Genomic DNA, 10,382 nt, shown 5'->3' with positions numbered 1-10,382 from the left:
ATTTTGTAATCAAGCAAGAGTAAGTTTATTAACAAAGAACAGCTAAGTAAAAAGAGAAGACACCAGATGTGGTTACAAGGGAAACAAAACAAAACGAGCTTTCTCTTGGCTCTGAACTCTAAAACTGACATTTACCATTGTTGTCTGTGCAGGCTTCTCACCTATTGTCATTTCCATCTCCTCTGGGTTTTCAGGCCAAGAGGATCCACTTCTTATCCACTCATAGGGCACTGCTCACCCTTTGTCCCCTAGCTGATGGATGCAAAATGGCTTATGGCCTTTGCTTTTATTTCCCATAGTCTATTTTCTCTGTTTAAAGAGAAAGAAAAGCTTCCTGAGGGTGCAAGCTCCATCCCCCATTATGATCATTAAGCCCTCTTCCCCCCTGCTCTTTGAGCTTGATGGCTTTATTTACCTTCTACATAAATATAATTTTCATTGTCCTCTGTAGCCCTACCTGGCTCAGTTTATAGACACTGAAGAAACAGGAAAACAGGCAAAACAAGTAACATTCCTATGTCTAGGACAGGCTGGGCTTATGCAGTACTTGCAAAACACCTTTTAAGAATATGTTTCCAACATACATCTATAATTCTTTATATGACCCCCCGTACATACACCGTGCAATAATATTAATGACCAGTGTGTTACTGGTTTGCATATGACACCTTACTTAACCCTTTTAGATACAGATTATGGCCACAGTGTGTTGGGACAATGAGTGTGTCAGGCCTGATGTGAGTTATGGTGGGGTGTATCCTCTGCCAATTGGCATTGAGGAACTCCCTGGATCACACAGGGCCCCATTGTGCTGGGTGCTGTACAAACGTATAGTAAGAGACAGCCCCTGTCCTGAAGAGCTTACCATCTATACAGACAAGACAACGGGTGGGAGAAAGGAATTGTTATCCCCATACATCTTGGGAAACTGAGGCACAGAGAAATTAAGTGACTTGCACAAAATCACACCAGGAATCCGTGGCTGAGCTGTGATGAAACTCAGCTCTTGAGTCCTAGTCCCAAAGCTTAACCACCAAGATGTTTAGGTCCCAAAACTATACAATGGGTTAGACTGCATATCCTTTGGGATGAAACACGTGATGCATGTTTGCAGCATGTCTCCAGTCTAACTTAGCGTAGTGTTTCAATATGGTGTCAACGTACTTTGTACTTGTTTAAAAAGAATGAGTTGACACTAACTACCAATGTTGTTTCAATACTATGGCAATAGGTGCTTTAGAAATGCAGAGTTAGATTAGAGATTTAACATTCAGTAGGAGTTCTGGCACAGACCAAGGGCAACAAACAGAGCCAAGAATATGTAGATTCCTAACACTCCTTCCTGTATGAAATCTCAGGCAGCAGTTTATCCATAGCTAATGAGAAGGGGAAAAAAATACCAGTATAAACAGTCTCTCTCACCTCAGTACTTTCTCAGCAAATACATTACAAAAATTCATTACCCAGCTGGCCATCCTGCCCAAGTCTTTCTATCTCCCTTCCTCATTCTGATGGAATCAGTGCTCTAAATTACTTCTTTGAATTCAGGAGATTAGGATGATCTGTTGTGTTTTATTAGCTGAGATGATTTCATGCAAAAACTCTTTTAGATTCATGAATGATTATGCCCCTGCAAAGAAGAGGAGCAGCTGTGGGGTCCGATAGACCAGGCTGATCATGGCATGTTGATGGGAGGCTTGCATGGATCACATGCAATTGTGTAAAGGTGACCTGCAAATAAGAACAGCAAATTCCATTTCCTGTAGTATAATGTGCAGAATTGTCCCCCACAAGTCAGGTTGAGGGTGCTATTCTGCATGTGAACTATTGAGAACCTCCCTTTTGTTTCATGTCAGGTCCTCTGAACCCACTGGAGAGTTACCGCTTTGCTGGAACTTCCCAGAAGGCTGTATTTCCTGACATCACACTTCCCAGGGAGCCCCACTGGAGCCAGGCTCTGGGGCTGTGGGTAATGATGCTGCTTTAGTGTATAGTTTTGAATGTTTCTATTTTATTGCCCCCAAGGAGACTTGTATTTAGGGCCCCATTGCCTAGCCTGGGTAGCTGGAGAGATGAAAAGGGAGATGAAATGAGCAGAGAGGGAGAAATCCTCTTGCCCAGGCAATGGATCATCTCCGTAGTCACTCTATCCGAGGCATGCCACCCAGGTGGCTGAAATAGTCTATGTGGGGCCTGTATGTCAAAACCCATCCCCCGAGATGGGGTGTATGGGAGGCTCTATGCAGTGGCGACTCCAGTCGCCCCCCACATGCCCTGCCTACTTCCGCCATTTGCATTTTAATGTATGCAGTTTATGCCCAGAGATAAATTCACTATCTTATTATAAATGGTTATTGATACAGTATCATAGATGTGTCTGGGGAAAAGTGCAGAGTAAAAAGCAGAATCCCTGCCTCAAAGTGCTTACAGTTTCTAAAGGTGCCAGTGAATACGGCCCAGTATAGTACAGTTCAAAACAAGGATTGAGACCCCGATTCTGCGAGATATGTCTGCACATGAGTAATCTTGTGCATATGAGTAGTACCTCTGAGGTCAATGGGACCATTTATGTGCATAAGCGTTTGCACGATCAGTGCCATAGACTGTAAAGGCTTCATAACTGGGGCTCATTTGTCAAACTCGTCTGCAAAACATGTAGGTCCTGATTCCGCAAGGTACTTGAGCGTGAACGTATTCTCATCGAAGTCAATGGCACGGCTTGCATGCTTAAAGCCACACGTGTCTAAGTCGATTGCTGCATCAGGCCCTGACCAAGCTGTAGTGACCATACATGTGAGGCTAAATAGTAAACAATAGCGCAGAGCAAACACCAAGTGGAGAGTGGCTCATGTGAGAGAGCTGTTACAGTATATTGGGGCTATCATCTCTTTGCACAGCATCCATCCTGTGGAAAGATTCAAACACTACGTTGATAAAGCTAGAGTGGATATTTTGCTTTCAGATGTTAAAGAGAGAATGCTTTATCTCCAACGCTATACGGAAGCCTCCCGATAGAAATAATCACTTGCTCACTGTCAGCTTTCGTCAGTTAGTTTGCCATATTTCCAGTCACTGTGAGTTAGAAGAAGTTGCCCTTGAGAATCTGATTGCTAAGAGAGAGTCAACATTTTCCGGAGAAGGAGGAGGCTGAGGCTCCAGTCAGTGAGACCAAAAGAAGAGGTTCTGGAGATTGAGAGACCTGATCTGTTGAGCTGCAAAGATCAGACTGAGCGCAGTATGTGTCCTTTGTGCCTTTGGTTAATATTTTTTCTACTTGTTCAAAGGATATTAATAAGATTATACACAGCACATCTGGACTTGAGAACATAATTTATCAGAGGCATGTAAAGAACCACCTGTAATTTCATACAAAAGGGGTATACACCTTTGAGATGCCCCTGTATGTGCAGGTTCTATCCATTACCATAAAAAGATAATTTCTTCATCTAATCCCGCTCTAGGAAGTTCCCCAGGTTGCAATTGTTACCATTGTAATAGTAGGAATAATTATTTGTACTGCCTGTTATCAGGTAAAAATGTGTGTGTTCAGAATAAGTGCCTGATTCTGAAAACACATGGGGTCTGATTCTCATTTACACTAAGTCCCTCTTACACAATTCTCGCAGTGTAAAGGAGCTGTAAAGTGGGCATAAATTACATCCACACTCACTTAAAGGCCCCTGTACACAGAGTGGTGTAAAGGGGTCTTAGTGGAGGTAAGAATCAGGTTCTTAACACTGAGAGCACACTTACTACTGTAAATTGTCCCACTGACTTCCATGGGGCTATGCAGAGTAGAAAGCACCATGCCTAATAATATGTGCTTGCAGAATCTACCCCTAAGATTGTTTATGATAGTGACTTTGTTGCATACTTGTTTAAATGCTCCTGTGGCTAATAGAGAAAATTATTAGAATAACTAGTACAAATATCTTTGTTAGGATATAGATATTCAGGCCCGTCTGTAAAGGCCTATACTGTAAGAATTTAGGTGTATTCTTATCACTTGGCTAGTTATAGAGGTATAAAAGAAAGAATCAAAATCACTGTCTGCCAGTGTACAGTCCTTCTCTTACTGTGACAGTCTGAGGCCCTGTTCTGAGGCTAAGGCCTTTGGCTAAGCAACAGAGGCAGCCATAAGCTGGGAAGCGACCGGTCACCTCCTCACATTCCAAACCAGTCACATTGAAATAAGGTGCTATTGGGCTGTTAGGAATACAATCCTGTCCTGATAGTGCCTATCGCCTCCAGAGAAAGGGAAGTGCCTAGAAGATGTAAAAGGAAACTTAGTTTGATAGCAGCCTGTCTGGCAAGAACTCACTTATCAATAGCTGGGATGTGAAATCCTCACTTCTGTGTTCATTCTATCACTGTAGTCCCCATTTCCCCATTGTTTGTCTGTATAATCTCTATCTGGGTCTGTGATTGTTTCTGTCTGCTGTAGAATTAATTTTGCTGGGTGTAAACTAATTAAGGTGGTGGGATATAATTGGTTAAATAATCATGTTACAATATGTTAGGATTGGTTAGTTAAATTTCAGTAAAATGATTGGTTAAGGTATAGCTAAGCAGAATTCAAGTTTTACTATATAGTCTGCAGTCAATAAGGAAGGAAGGAAGGAAGGAAGGAAGGGCGTGGGTGGGGGAAATGGGAACAGGGAATGGGGGTGGGGAAATTGGAATCATGTTTGGCTAAAGGGGGAAATGGGAACAGGGAATGGGGTGGGGAAATTGGAATCATGTTGGGTTAAGGGCAGGAACGGGAACAGGGACACAGGCGTAAGGCTCTGTGGTGTCAGAGCTGGGAAGGGGGATACTAAGGAAGGAAACTGGAATCATGCTTGCTGGGAGTTCACCCCAATAAACATTGAATTGTTTGCACCTTTGGACTTCGGGTATTGTTGCTCTCTGTTCATGCAGGAAGGACCAGGGAAGTAAGCGGGTGAAGGAACGAGCCCCCGAACAATGTTCCACTCTCCTTTCATCCAAAGGATTCCAAAATGTTTTATATACCGATGCTGACACACAACCCAGGGCTAGATTCACAAAAGGAGCTGACATCTCGCTGCCACGTCACGCGCCTAATTCCAGAATCAGGCAGGTTCACAAAGCCCCTGCTCAGCTGCCGCCAAACACTGTGGGTGCCTGTATGTTTGCGGTAGAAGTTCCTCGGGCCTGGGCACATGCACGCTGCAGCTTCACTCGAGCTGTCCCGACATCTATGTCTCAGAGCAATATTCAGTGTAGGGGAAGAGAGATGTTCCTTCACCTAACTCACCTGCAGGGCCTGATCCAGTAAGTGTGTTCAGAGCTCATCTGTGGGATCGGGCTCCCATGGACAAACAAACTCACACAAAACAATGCTGGCAGCAGGCCCCACCCCCTCATAACTTTTAATCCAAGGATTAGGGTACTCACCTGGGATGTGGGAGACGCTTGGTTCAAGTACCCCCCGCACCTGATGAGGAGTTGAGATTTGAACAGGGATTTACCCTCTGTGAGATAAATTGCTCAGGTGTGGGATAGTCTAATGTGGAGCTTCCTCACTCTCTCCTGTAGAAGCTGTTCCACTGTGAATAAATAATTTAAAAAGTCAGAGAGAGCTCACAAGCATGAGAATGACTTTGTAGCCTGATTTGTTAAAACACTCCCATCGGAGACCCAGGATCCAGTCCCCCTGCTCCAATGACTTTTAAAATTATTTAGCCACAGTGGAGCAGCTTCAAAAGGAGAGACTGGGGGAGCCCTACATCAGAATATCCCACAGCCCAAAAGCTAGAACTCTCAACTGAGAGCTGGTAGATTTCTGTTCAAGTCCTTTCTCCCCATCACCCACTGGGCTAAAAATGATGAGGGAGGTCCTCCCTAACCTCTTTCTGAAACAGCATAGGTGCCTACCACCGAGAGAGGGCTTGCAGCTGAGAATCCCAAGCAGAGACAGGTGCCAAACTCACTGAAAGGGGTCTGGTTTAGGACACACCCTTTACCTGGCCATCTCTCATTGGCAAATTTAGGCAGGGAGCCACCTAGCATGCTGGCTTTTGTGAATCCCATTCTGAGGCTCCTATCTCTCTCCACTCATTGCATAGGGAGCCCGTGCGCCTAACTGAGGCTTTGTGAATCCCAGTGATTTTCTAAGGTATCTAAAAGTTAGGCATGGTCATGCTCAGTGTTGCTATGCCTAAGTTTTTTTGAGAACCTAGCTCCCATTATGTAGTGTTCACCCACTCCCCTAAATGCAGCCACAGCTGGGATAGAATATGGAAGCTGTTTAACAGCAGACAAAAACCTGCACAAGTAGGCTGGAGTGGAAAGGCTGGCACTGGAGAATATCAGAGCATCTAAAGGCACCTTACCTCTCTCTTATTGCTAGGCAGTTTAAGACAAGTAATCTCTGTATGAGTTCATTGAGATTCCTCTGGAATCGAACACAGAGGACAAATTGAGGAGAAGACCAAAGTATCATGTTACAGCACATCACAAAGGAGGCTTTTGGATTCATTATTTAAACGCTCATGTCCCCACTGGGACTCAGTGAGAATTGTGACCTGTCCTCATTGAGAGCAAGGTGACTGCTTGGTTAAGCACTTTCTTGAGTCAGTTTCTTATGAATCACAGTCACTTTTCTTTCTATCCCTCTGTCTGGTCACAGGACAGGGAGTCAGGAGACCTGGGTTCTGTGCCTTGCCCTGCTGCATGCCCCTGGGCAAGTCATTTCACCTATGCTTCTTCTCCCATTTTTTGTCCTATTTATTTAGATTGTAAGCTCTTAGACCGGGGTGGTCTCTAACTATGGGTATGTACTCAGCCTAATGGTGCTCCTGATTTTGGTTGCAGTCTCTAGGCCAGTGTTTCTCAAACTGGGGTCTTCAGGGTACTCCTGGGGGTCCGCAGACCCTGCTGAGAAACTCCTCCCCCTCCCTCCCAGCACACCTGGGAACAGGCTTCCTACCTAACCCGGCTCCGTGCTGCTCCCGGAAGCAGCCAGCATGTCTCTGCAGCCCTGGGGGAGGGAGGGGGTCTCCGCGCACTGCCTCTGTCCCAAGCCCCGACTCCGCAGCTCCCATTGGCCAGGAACTGCAGCCAATGGGACCTCCGGGGGCAGTGCCTGTGGGCAGGGGCAGCATGTGGAGACCCCCTGATCTCCCTGCCTAGGAGCCGCTGCCAGAGAGATGTGCTGGTCACTTCCGGGAGCAGCTCAAGGTAAGAGCCACAACCCTCAACCCCTCCCACACCCCAACTCCCTGCCCCATCCCAGAGTCCGCACCCACACTCCCTCCCAGAGCCCACACCCCGCACACCCTCCCGCACCCAAACTCCTCCCCAGAGCCCGCACCCCCTCGTGCACCCTAACCCCTTGTCCCAGCCTGGTGAAAGTGAATGAGGGTGGGGGAGACTGAGTGTCAGAGGGAGGGGGGATGGATTGAGTGGGGGAAGGGGCCTAGGGGAAGGGATGGGACAGGGGCATGGTCTGGGGAAGGGGGCAAGGAAAGGAGCGGGAGGCTTGGGGGTGGGGTCCCTGAAAAATTTTAAATCAAAAGAGAGGGTCCTCGGGTTGCTAAATTTTTAGAACCGTTGCTCTAGGTAATATGAGAATGTAAACAATGTTAATAATATCCATTTTCTGTCCATCTAAGGTATTTCGAAAGTGCCCATCACTTTAATATCTAGGTACCAGGGCCCAAATGTTCAAACTTGAGGTCCTATAATTAGGACCTAAATATGTATTTGGGCACCCAAGTAGATGACCAGATTTTCAGAAGTGCTATGCACTGAAGACTTCCATGGGAACTGTAGGTGCTAGGACACAGCTGAATATCAGCCCCGCTTATTTAATTATCTAAATAGGTTGATTAACTATAGGCACCTAAACATAAATACTTTGTCTCTTTTTTCCTTACAGTATGGATTATGTTTTTTATATTTGGCCTGCAGAGGATGAAGATATTGGATGTGATATTGGATGTGATATTACTGGTTGTGAGAGGTGATAAGTTATATGCAATTTATCAAAGAGAAGGTTAACAAGTGACTTGATTATGGTCTGTGAATATAGCTGGCTGGAAAATGGAATTTCTGTTCTGTGGGAAAGTCTGACATTTCAAAAATGTGCTTTTGTGTAGAATCAGAATGAAAAGTTGAAATGTTGAAATTTATCACTGAACAAAATTTCTGAAGTATTTCATTTTGGAAACATCAGAATGACCCCATTGAAACCTTTTATTCCAATAAGATTAGAACATTTTATTTTGACTTTATCCTTTCAACTATATAGTATAGTATCGTATCTGCACTTTTAAACTATATTCTATTCTAAAATAAAAGTGTAAACAATAAAGTTGAAACAAAGTGTTCTGACCATGTCAAAATGAAGTGGTTATCTAATTTCCTGTTGAAAATTCCAGTGAAATCTATACATTACCACAAAATGTTTTGATTTTCTGATGGGAAAATTTTTCTGTCTAAACATTTTTGACCAACTCTCTGTATAAATGCCTACATGAGGAAAAGATATCTGATAGTTGAAGGCTTTTTTACCTAGTTGACAAAGATCTTACAAAATTCAATGGTTGGAAGTTGAAGTTAGACAAACTCAAAATGGATTTAATGCACACATTTTTCAGTGAGGGTAATTAATCATTGGCCCCACTTAGCTGGTTCTCCATCATTTGAAGTCTTTAAATCAAGTTTGGATGCTTTTCTATATGATATGCTGTAGTTCAATGTGCAGTTATGACCTCTTATGTAGGAGGTCAGAATGGATGATCATAATGTTCCCTTGTGGACTTAATAAATCTATGAATTTCATCAGGGATTTGCACATTTTGGTCTTATTTTTTAAAAGTAATTTATGGTTCTCAACGTTGGCTCCTTAAGGATCTGCCCAGCTTGCTGCCAACAGAGGGGTGAGAAGGAAGAAGGTGTTTGCTCGCTACACTTTTCAAATAGGGCTATATGGGGCATAGACCTGAGCAAGGGTTGGTCTACAAGCTACGTCACTCTACAAGTGTTGAGGCACAATTCCATCCCTGCTTCCTCTCTGCTGTGGGATACAGGTAGTAATCTGCAGCTGGCTTATACCAGTAGCAAATTATGATACCTCCTGTGGCAGCTGAGCTGTGCTGGCTGATGTATTTTGAGAGGGATGGAGCCTAGGCTCCACCCACCCCCTGACCACCCGCTTTGGAGCAGGAGAAAGGAATAGCCAGTACATACCCCTCACTTACTCCTGTGTGCCTGGACTGAGGGGAAGGTTTAGTGCAGAGAGGCTAAGTGACCTCCTCAGGGTCACACAGCAAGTCAGAGCAGAGTCAAGCAAAGAACCCAGTCTCCCAGTCCAGCATTCCAACTACTACTTCCCGCTCCTTCTAAACAGATGGCCACGAGGCCAAGGCCCACGCATCTTTTAAATTAAAATATGTACTGTTAGCTATAATTATGATATTATGAACCATTCTTATCAAATACAATGCAGCTGGAGTAAATGATTTAATTGTATGGGACCTCTCTGCCACTCAGAGCATGCACATAACTCATATTGGCTTCGATGGGAGTTATTTGCACATAACGGTGTGAGAAATGAATAGACTCCTTTGATTACAATAAGGTTATAAGCAGCAGGAGTCCATTATGATTAGCAGTAAAATGAAGAATTTTCCATAAATCACAAATGTTACCTTATAATTTCCTTTCTACCTTATAATTTCCATTCTTCCTTATCCCTTTCACTGTGTGCATCTGCAAATTTATATGCAGGCATTTTGTGATGGCCGTAAAAGCCATTCATTGTCCATTAGAACATACAATGAATTTGCGGATTCTTTCTTTTTTAATTTCCAGTGGATCAATTTAAAGGCAACAAAACCCAAAAAATAAAACCCACCTCAAAGTGTACTAGATGTACTCAATGATATTTGCATGGCTGTGTGTACCCATAGGCTGAATCCTGCTCAAATTTCCCTCCCTATCCTTAGTGGCTGCATCCTATTCCAAGGGGTCATCTCCCCTCGCCCCAGCACCGTCACTGCATAATGCTCATTTTGACAATAAGGAGCGTCCCAACCATGCCAGTTTCCCACAGGGCAAGTCTCAGATTGTTCCCTGTTCTGGAAAGGATGTTAGGAGGGTGGATGCAATGAAAGTCTATTTGAATCGATGGTTTGCTTCTGGGGGGGAAAGAGGCTCTTCTAGAGCCTGGCCCATCTGTGACCTTAATTTGCACATCTGGTCAATTTTGGAGACAGGATACTGGACTAGATGGACCCCCAGTCTGATCTAGCATGGCAGTTTCTATGGTTGACTCTGATCCCTTGCCCTAGAATGGCAATGCAACAGGTGCATGTGCCTTGCAGGAGTCCAAATGGCCCAGAACTCCCCTGGCC

Source organism: Lepidochelys kempii, chromosome 1 (assembly GCF_965140265.1).
Source record: "Lepidochelys kempii isolate rLepKem1 chromosome 1, rLepKem1.hap2, whole genome shotgun sequence".
In the NCBI taxonomy this organism is placed as follows: domain Eukaryota; kingdom Metazoa; phylum Chordata; order Testudines; family Cheloniidae; genus Lepidochelys; species Lepidochelys kempii.
This window is presented reverse-complemented; position numbering follows the sequence as displayed.